This window comes from Papio anubis, chromosome 3, assembly GCF_008728515.1.
Source record: "Papio anubis isolate 15944 chromosome 3, Panubis1.0, whole genome shotgun sequence".
NCBI classification, from domain to species: Eukaryota; Metazoa; Chordata; class Mammalia; order Primates; family Cercopithecidae; genus Papio; species Papio anubis.
The window spans coordinates 159007-168766 of NC_044978.1; the positions used below are offsets into that span (position 1 = coordinate 159007).

General features: G+C 44.8%; 1 long non-coding RNA gene across 2 annotated transcripts; it reads left to right on the forward strand.

Moving 5' to 3' along the window:
- Positions 1-763: 763 nt before the first annotated feature.
- On the forward strand, positions 764-9106 carry LOC103884865. 2 transcript variants are annotated; one of them, XR_004182590.1, is made up of 4 exons: positions 764-883; positions 1823-1901; positions 2081-2142; positions 7962-9106. It is a non-coding gene; the product is annotated as an uncharacterized LOC103884865 (long non-coding RNA). The 2 variants fall into 2 exon arrangements; XR_004182589.1 differs by having other exon boundaries at positions 1823-2142.
- Positions 9107-9760: the final 654 nt, after the last annotated feature.

A 9760-nucleotide genomic window follows, 5' to 3' on the forward strand; every position in this document is an offset into this window, starting at 1 on the left:
CGCTGTCTCCACAGAGCAGGCGCCCAGGCCGCTGTTCCCCACAGGACGGGCGCCGAGGCCGCTGTCCCCCACAGAGCAGGCGCCGAGGCCGCTGTCTCCACAGGACGGGCGCCGAGGCCGCTGTCTGCACAGAGCAGGCACCGAGGCCGCTGTCCCCAGGGCGGGGCCGAGGGCCGCTGTCTCCTGGAACAGGCGCCCGAGGCCGCTGTCTCCCACAGAGCAGGCACCGAGGCCGCTGTCCCCACGGGGCCGGGCGCGGAGGCCGCTGTCTCCACAGAGCAGGCCACCGGGGCCGCTGTCCCCACACCAGGACAGGCGCGGAGCCGCTGTCTGCCTGAGAGCAGGCGCCGAGGCCGCTGTCTCCACAGAGCGGGCGCGGGCGGCTGTCTCCACAGGCGGGCACCGGGCCGCTGTCCCCACAGGACGGGCCTTGAGGCAGCTGTCCCGCCTAGAACAGGCGAGGCGCTGTCTCCACAGGGCAGGCACCGAGGCCGCTGTCTCCACAGAGCGGGCACCGGGCGGCTGTCTCCCACAGAGCAAGCGCCGGGCGGCTGTTCCCAGGACGGGCGCCGGGCGCTGTCCCCTGGGAGGCAGGCGCCGGGCCGCCTGTCCCGCACAGAGCGGGCGCGGGCCGCTGTCCCGCCACCAGAGCCGAGCGGGGCCGCTGTCCCCACAGAACTGAGGCCTTGAGGCCGCTGTCTACCTAGAACAAGCTGCCAGGGCCGCTGTCTCTCCCTGGGAGCAGGCGCCCGAGGCGGCTGTCTCCACAGAGCGGGCCGAGGCCGCTGTCTCCACAGAGCAGGCACCGAGCTGTGGGTTCTCTGGATGACAGAATAGGCTTTTCCACATTAACTTAACGGTGAGGACCCACTGGCTGGAAAGCGTAAGTTTGGAAACAGGCAAAGTGAGACTGTGCGTGTGTGTGTGCGCATGCATGAGCAGGTGTGTGCGAGTATGTGTGTGTGATTGTGCGTGTGTGTAAGCCAGTGTCACGTGAATGTGTATGCGTGAGTGTGTGTATGTGGGAGTGTGTGGGAATGTGTAATGTGCAGTGGAGTAAGTGCATGTAAGCATAATAATGAGTGTAGTAGAGTATGTATGTTTAATGTGAGGTCACGTGTATAGGAGTCACAATGTAGGAGGAGTGTAATGTGTAGTATGGAAGACTATAGGGAGTTTAATGTGTGTAGAGGTGTAGGAGATGTGGGAGTGTGTGTGTAGAGGTTCAAAGGATGTAGTAGGACTGTGGGAATCTTGTAAGCAAAGAAGTGTGTGGGAGTGTGGCAGGTGTGCGTTAATGGAATAATAAAATGTGAGACACTATAAAATGTTATAGAACTATAAAATGTATTAAGAGAAAATATATATAATATATAAGTAATATAGAAAGTATGTAAGATGTAAAAGAAAAGTATAGGAAATGTATATACAAAGGAGGAAGTAATAGGAGAAATTAATATGGAAATGAAATTATGAAATAATGAATATAGAAATCTATATGTGAAGTAATAGCAAAAGTGTATGTATATATGAAATTAATATAAAAGAAGTAATTAAGAGTATGTGAAGTATATGTATGAATATGTAGAAATTATGTAAAAGTAAAATTAATATGAAGTATGTATATTTAGAGATCAGTGAAGAGCAAGGATGTCTTTTTTTGTCCATCCCTTTCTGCCTGCCTCCTGCCACCATCCTTGCTCTCTGCTTCCATTCCCTCTTCTCACCATTGAGTTGTTCCGTTCTCTCTCTGTATTATGCTCTCCCCAAAATTGCCGTCTTCACTCTTCCCCAAATCTCCCCTTAATTTGTCCTTTCTTAGTTCTCCTTGCCCAGATTTATTCTGAAGGTTCAATGGACCCCTAAACATATGAAATACTGCATTTTAAGGGACATTAAAGGTATGTAATTTTGATTAATTTATACTGTAGCCAGTTATATAAGAACTATTTGATGTCCAATGAGCCTTTGAAAAGTCTTAAAGTTTTTCTCTGAAATTTTAACATTACATTTTTTGAGGAAAACTGAAACACTTTAAGATCAAATTCTTATGGGAACTTTATTTCTTTGCTCTCTCGAGGGTCTGCACGCCTATCTTCACAGTTATGGAAGCTGCAAGAATTGAACACTGAAAACTGAGAGGTGAGAGAAATTCTGTCGTGTGTACCCACATCCTGTCCTTGAGGGGCGGTGACAGGTTTGGGAGGGCAACAGTTTGAACACAGACTGAGGGAAACACACTGGTGTCAGGGTGGGGTCTGGCAAAGGCAGGATCTAGTTGGGATCCCGGATAGGCGGGATTTCTGGACGGAGGTCTGCAGGACTGGAGTTTTTGCTGAGCGGTGGGTAGGGATCGAGCCTGGTGTAGCTTGGAGTCAAGCTCTGGGTGCCAAGGTCCGAGGCTCCGTTGCGGGAACAGGAGCTCCTGCTGCTGTTACTGTGGGCAGCTCACGTCTTCCTCCACCCTCTATTTCTGAGACGGGACTTCTGAAACGGCCAGGCATAGAAAAAGGCACAACTGAAGTTCCTGTGGGAGGGGCCAAGTCTTTATTTATGGTGCATTAATCCTTGTCCGTGGGGAGGCCCACACCTCTTGCGAACATGCGGATCCTCGATCTCTCTTTTAGCATCCCACCTTCTGCGGTCTAATGCTTTCTGGGAACAAGGAGAGAGGGCAGTGGCAGCAAGCCCTGAATCCTCTTTCCATCTAGGTCCCCCCAGGCAGGAGATTAAGATATGGGCTTAGTGAGATATCAGATCATTGAAATTAGATGGCGCAGGGCCATTGATAAAAGCCCTAGGCCTGTTTCCTACATCTCTCAGGCTAGAGAGTCTGGACTGTAAATTTTTATATGGTTTTCATTTATATAGTTTAGAGAGAAAGATCAGAAATTATGGAGCCAGATTTCTCCAACTACTTGTGAACTATGACCTTGGGCTCACTATTTTACCTCTCTGTTTCTCAGCTTCTGAAACTTTAAACTGCGCACACAATAGCGTGAAAGCACACACACAGTGGTTTCAGCCATTGTAGGTATTCAGCTATTGTATTTATTGCACCTTCAGCTGTGAGTGTAGCTCCGTGTCTCAGCTGACAGAGGCGAGGAAGTCTTCCTGAAATAGAACTACAGGTACAGGCTGCTGGGAAAGCCGAGCTTTGAGGCCTGGGTGGTAAATCAGGTGCATTAGATTAATTACCTCATCTGGGGTAGACGAAGGCTGGGCACCTGTTTCCTCCTTCGGTTGCATCTTCCTGGACTGTAGCGGCTGCAGAGCCCAAAACTACGTTTCCCAGATACTCTTCTGCCTGAGCTTCCAGATGTACATTGGCCTCACCAATTAGATTCTCTTATGTAGGGACTGGAAGTCAGAGCAGAGAAGGAGGTGTCCCCCTGCTGGCAGGCTCAGCAGTGGGGACGAGGGTCTTTCGGTAGCCCTGTGCAGTGTCTGGCCACCAGCTTGGGTGGGGAGAGAAGGCAGTCGTCTCCAGATTCCTGCCTTCCGGACTGGGCCATCCCTCTGGATGGCTCTGCAGAGTTGCTGGGGGTCCTTCCTGGAGGCTCAGCCCAAAGCTCACTCCTCCTTTCAGTGTCATTAGCACCCAGTCTTCTGTATCACACTCCTTTCTGCAGGGTAGGCAGTAATTTCTGCTTTTTACAACATAACCTTGACATTACAGTTTCACAGATGATTATTTTAAGTCTGTGGAAGGCTAAAGGAAGAGGCAATCTTTTCTGATTTTCTGAGGTGGGTAAAGCACACTTCTTAGTTGTACAGTCTCATTGGATTCCACACTTGCTAGTACTTTCCTAGGCTTCCTCATTTATCAGCTCGTGCTATGAGGACTCTTAGTCCTTGTAAGGTGTGTCTAGGGATTTTCCTGCATCCCACTTAATATATTTTTCTCAGGTTGACTACAGGAGGGAGATGTGACTATCAGTCATGGTATTGGTGAGCCCGGTTAACTATGTGATGGGACCTGGATGTGATGCAGTCAGACAGTCTAACAAAGGGGAGATTAAGATCCAATTGTTCTGCAGATACCACACCTGACATCCTGTCTAATGTAGACTGTCTGTGTTAGATGCACCAGTGAACTCAACGTGGCAAATGAGGAATTATTTCAGTTGTGCTCATAGTTTTGTCTGCATATTTTAATAAGATATTTGATTCAATATCAACTTAGATCTTCAGAGGTAGAAAAAGAGATTGAGCCAGAAGGTCAAATGAACTGATATCTGTGATTCCAAACCCAGTTGAGGATGAAAATACTGGATGAAATGTGAAAGGTAACTCCTGTTGTGGGGATCTTGTATAACAGAACAAAGTGGGCACAGCTGTGTGGGTTCCTTGCCAGCTTGGATAAGCTGATGCTCAATGCTGAGAGGATAGTTCTTTCTCCACAGTGCATGTCAGTGGAAAGTTCAGTAGTTCAATTGTACAAGCTAAGCAATTAGCACATATATTTTTAGAAGTTATATTTATTTATTTTCATTTTTAAACGTCTGCTTCTGAATATGCAAAATCTAAGCTCAGTGGAAGTAACTTGCATAAAATAGACACTCCCATAGCGTTAAAAAACCAGCCACGGGTTCTGGAGGAGGGAAGGCTGAAGGTGGAGAACTGTGATATGAAATTCAGGGAGAAGCTCCACAAAGTTTCAGGTGCTGTGTGCTCCTTGTTGGAGAACAGATAAGTGTGTTCAGGTGACAGGGAGGATTTAGTGCCCAAGAATTGTAGTCGGACACAGTGGGGTGGGGTGGGGAGTTGCCAGGACCAGGCTTAGCTGAGGGCAGGAGAGATTGCTGGAGACCGTGGCAATGAGCACATTCAGTTGAACAGCAGGTTTTGGTGCATGTGGCCAGCAGGAGAGAGGGCCAGGGAGCAGTGAGGTGGGCTCTGGAAGCTAGGCTGAGGTGGCTCCACATTTCTGCTCTCTGTGCCTGACCATTTTTCTTTGAGCCAGTTTAATAATTTCTCAAGTAAGTCTCCCTCCCTATCTTCCTCCTTCTCTCCCTTCCTACTCTTCCTTACTCTTTTTCTTGTTACCTCCATTTAGTTTTAATTCTTCTTCTTTTTTTTTAAGTTGCATTGTATAGTGTGAAGGATTAAATAATTCCATAGGGTCTATTGTGCAAAATAATCATCCGCCATCCCCTCCTCCTATTACCTCTTTTCCAGAGAAAATATAATAGCTTTAAACTTTACTGTCTTTTTTTTGGTTTTTGCCTCTATATTTTAAAATAGCATACTTTTATTGCTACTATTCAAATTTTTAATTTCAGGCATGATTTATGGAAGCTGGGGCTTTCCTTTCTTTCCTTCTTCTTCCACCACAAGCGTCCTCCCCATTGGTTGCACTTTCGGCTAGATCAGTATTCATCGTTTTCATTTATCCTGACTTCTGTAACTGCCACTCAGTGCTGAGCCTGTGGCAAATTACGGTTGTTTTTCTTTTCCTGTATGACTTTTTTGTCTTTTCTGTTTTGATTACTAATTTAACTGCAAACTCCCTGCTAGTTGTCCAAATCTCCTTTCTCAAAGTTCCCAGACATTAGGTGTTCTGAGACTTCTATCTTCTTGAGGAAACCTTTTCCAGAACCTTTGGGCCTGATTCGGTGCAGGGTCCTTGCTTTCGTGCCCTACGCTCAGCGGTATGTTCCCGGGCTCTTCCTCTACCATCGTTGTGGGGATTCCCTTTTCACTGTGTTTCTCCTCCGTTTCCTTGCTTGAGCCTTCCTCTGATTTTGAATACCTCCCTGTTTTGGGGACACACCTCCTCCAGGAGCTTGCTGGTACAGAATGCATGGGACTCTATCCATCCGGATTCAGAGAGCAAGTTCTAGTCAGGAACTTCAAGAAGCATTTAATAAAGGGATGGTTTACAAAGATGTGGGAGGCTGAAGAACCTTGGGGCTAGTACAAGCAAAAGTCTTTTTCCATACCTAGGTTTGGGGTCATGGGAAGGAAGCAGCTACTGGTATCTGCAGACAAAAATATATTTGAAGGTAGCAATCAACCCACATTGGTCTTGCAGGAATTTTCTCATTTTGCTGTTTTTGGAACTCCTACCAGACAATGATCATCCTGCACTGATGGCCTTTTGTTCTTTATTTTATATAATTTAGACAGTTTGCCCTACGTTCTGTGAAGTTTATTCAGTTTTATTTTCTAACTTTCTGTAGTTTCTTGGGACTAGGCAACATTTTGCTATCATATTTTAAATTTCCAAGAGCTTGCTTTAGTCCTCTGAATGTTCACTTTTAATAACATCTTGTTCTTGTTTCATGATTGCACATTTTCTCTTACTTTTTGAGCATAGTAATAATATTTTGAGGGGAACATTGTACTTACTCTCTTTGAATAGTTTTTCTATAGTATCCTCCAAAATGTGTTTAGCATGCTTTTGTGTTTATTTTTTCTTTCCTTCAGGTCAGTGATTTTTTTTTTTTTCAGATGGTTAGATTTCCTTGTATCTCTGGTCATATTTAACAGTAGAAGATGAAGAAGCTGATTGGACGCCCTGAGCACATTTGTGGGTTGCTGTTTTGGCTCTGATGTAGGATGATCTGGTTGAGCCATTGTACTAGGGAATTCTTGATGGTTATACTGGTTATACTGGTTGTACTGGGGACTCCTTGATGCTAGTGACTTTTGTCTCTTCTCTTGGGTGGAACAGAGTCCTCAGAGAATACCTTACAATCTTCTGCAGAGGGTGAAGGTCTAGCAATGATCTGGGAACTAAGGGGAAGAAGATTACTGGGGTTGGAGGAGGAGCCTTAGCCTCCAGGATCCAAAGTTTCACTTCATCTTCCCTTTTCAACATAACCATCTCTGATGAAATGTAAATGAAAATTTACATTTATCTTCTCAGAAGACTAGCCTTCCATTTTCTTGCTAGAGTGTGGATCTGGAAGTCTATCTGTTTTTAAAGTGGCTACCAAACAGTCCTTCACCTTCACCCTACTTCCAGAGCCTCGGGGTTCCCTACTGAACCTCTGGGAATCTCATGGCTCTAATCCAATTGGCCATTGACTTTCCTTACTACTGGTTGAGTGAGGAGTCATCTTTCTTTGATCCACCATGTCAGTTACCAGCTGCTTTTCTGCTTTCTAGCTATGATTTCTTTTATCTTTCTCCCTATCCTTACAGGTCTAGGACCTAAAGAAACTACTTTTATGATGTGTTAGCAGAGTTTTGTGAGGGTGTGTGAAGTTAAATGTGGAAATGTTAGTCTCTTTCCTAAGGCAATTCCCCATTCCTAGAAGAAGACAGCTACATCTGCCCTCAGAAAGGCTGCTTTTCCTGGATGAATTGGGCTTCAGCTGGAGATTTGCTGGTCTGTGGGCTGGTGAAAAATCAGGCTTTTATTCATGGCTGTGTTGTTCCTCTGAAGCTCATTCTGCCTTCTGGAGACCCAACAACAGGGCCACGTTCTGAGCAATGACACTCTCTTTTCCTTTTTGCAGTAAACCATCCTCCATTTCTGTGACCACACGCAACTCCAGCCAGTCCCTATCTCAGATAACCTGAATGGAAGCCACACCTCCCTGAGGTCCCTGGGGCTCATTTTCTGAAGGGCATCACCGGGACTGGAACTCCCAAGTCATCTCCTACATCCCATCCTATGCCCCAGTCTTTCAGTGACTCTTCAGATGATATATTTGAGAGATTTAATCATGGCTTACTGCATTATACCATGAAACCTTTTTGCTTCCATGCAGTAACTTTCTGATGCCTGTAGCTCTAAGAGTAATGAAGGCAGAATATTCAGGCAGTATTTTTGTCTGTGAGGTTTCCCTCAGGTATCTTTGTTTAGCTGACCCAGGGACAACATCTTGTGGCTTTGTTTTCCTTTGGGAGCGAAACTGGCTCACTTTATCAGGGGTGAAGCAAGATAAACCTTAGGAGTAAAGAGTTTTGTGTCAAAAGTTGCTGCCTTGAAAAATTTGTTTCCACAGGGTGTCAACGTGCTGATATTCCAATCTTGCAGAAATCTACTAGATTTGATGGAATTGAAGTCAATTGGAAGACAATTTGTGGGAATAATTTCATGATTCAAAGCATTCAGAGAAAATGTGTTTCTTCAGCTGCAGTGACCGAAAACTTGAAGGCAGTGAGAGTCATGTGTTGTGCTTGGTTATGTCCTGCTTCGATGCCAGTTTGGAGTAAAGGCTGAACTTTGTTGTTGAAAGCCACCGTGGAGAGTGGAAACATTGACTGTGCATTGCTGAGGGGAGGAATGTTATTTACTTATCCAGAAATAGATGCATCCTTGTCTCAGTGGGCTGGAAGATAGTATCAATCCTTTCCGTTGCAACAGAGCCCACTGCCTTCTTTTTTCAAAAGAGTAAATATTTAAATAGGTAACACAGAAAAGTTACTGCCATTTTTCCTTCGTCAGCCATGGCTGGGAGTCAAAAGAGAGAGTGAGGCAGAACTCACACATGGGGAAATAATATTGTAGACATTACATGTAATCCTTTTAAGGTGATGGCATTAGGCTTTGTGATTTGCAATTGGCCAAATTGAGAAAAATTTTCTCAGAAAGCCATTTTAAGATAAAAAATTATGAATTTTCTTAAGCCCTGTGATTAGAGTGTAACACGTATTTATGGTCCCCCCAGGCACCACCCAATAAAAATTGTTAAAACCTTTAGTACTTTTAGTAGTTCACAGTTTTATGACCGAAGTTATTTTGTAGATTTTATGCTTAAAGCAAGGTCAATGTATTGCACTGTATAAATTATTCTAAGTAATTGCTCAGTTATTTTATAGCTTAGTCACAGGATTTTTTCATTATTAAATGTAGCCTTTCCTTTAAAGTTAGGATGAGAAGGGCACGATAAATCACAGGACGGCTTGCCATTGGGGTTTCAGCTTTACCTGTGATAAGGGTTTAATAACAGTCTGGCCCAGACACCAGCTCCCTCTCAATTACCTTTCCACATGGGCATTAGTTCACACTGTTTATTAAAAACTCCCCTTGTAGTTCTTAAATGGAGTGTTTCAGATTAATGGCCCCCACGGAGTTTGACTTCACTGCACTTCATTAAAACTGGATTGTACAAAAGGTTACTTCAATTAAATACAGAATGCGACCTTACATCTGTATGGATTTTTTTCAGAAAATGCGGTAAAATTGCTCTGCCAATCCTTCAAGATTAACAAGACAAAATCTCTTTCAGTAACCAAAGTACAAAAATGTGTGTGCCTGTTCTGAGTTTTCCTCTGGCTGTACGACTGGATTTTATAGAATTAGAGGACAACTTGTGGAAAGAGCCTGAAGTTATAAATGGATCAAATTACAGGACAGCCGAGCCCCAGTGTGGGGCTGGAGAGTTTGGGAGACCTTTTGTTCCCCTTGAGCGGATGCTGTACATTTGGTGCTTTAGAAAAAAAAATATTTTGGTTCCCATATAATAGAAATATTTTTCTAAATAGATTGGTTTGTGTCTTTTCAAAAAAAAAAAGTGATATAACATCTTCTGAGGTTTTCTTAGCTACTCCAGTCTGTGAGGCGCAGTTTGTGGCAGTTCTTAAGCATTGTATCCTCGGGAAACACAGGACAACTGGAGGCATCAGTTCCCCATCCTGCACCCCGAGAATCCGGCCTCATTGTCTAGAGGCACTGTGGAAAGTGATGCTCATTAACACCGTAACTCAGTAGCTCCATGTCATCTTTCTGTGAGTTTCAAGCGACTCAGTGAAGTCAGCCCAGATCCGTTTTCTGCTCTTTTTGGATGGACGAGATGCTAAA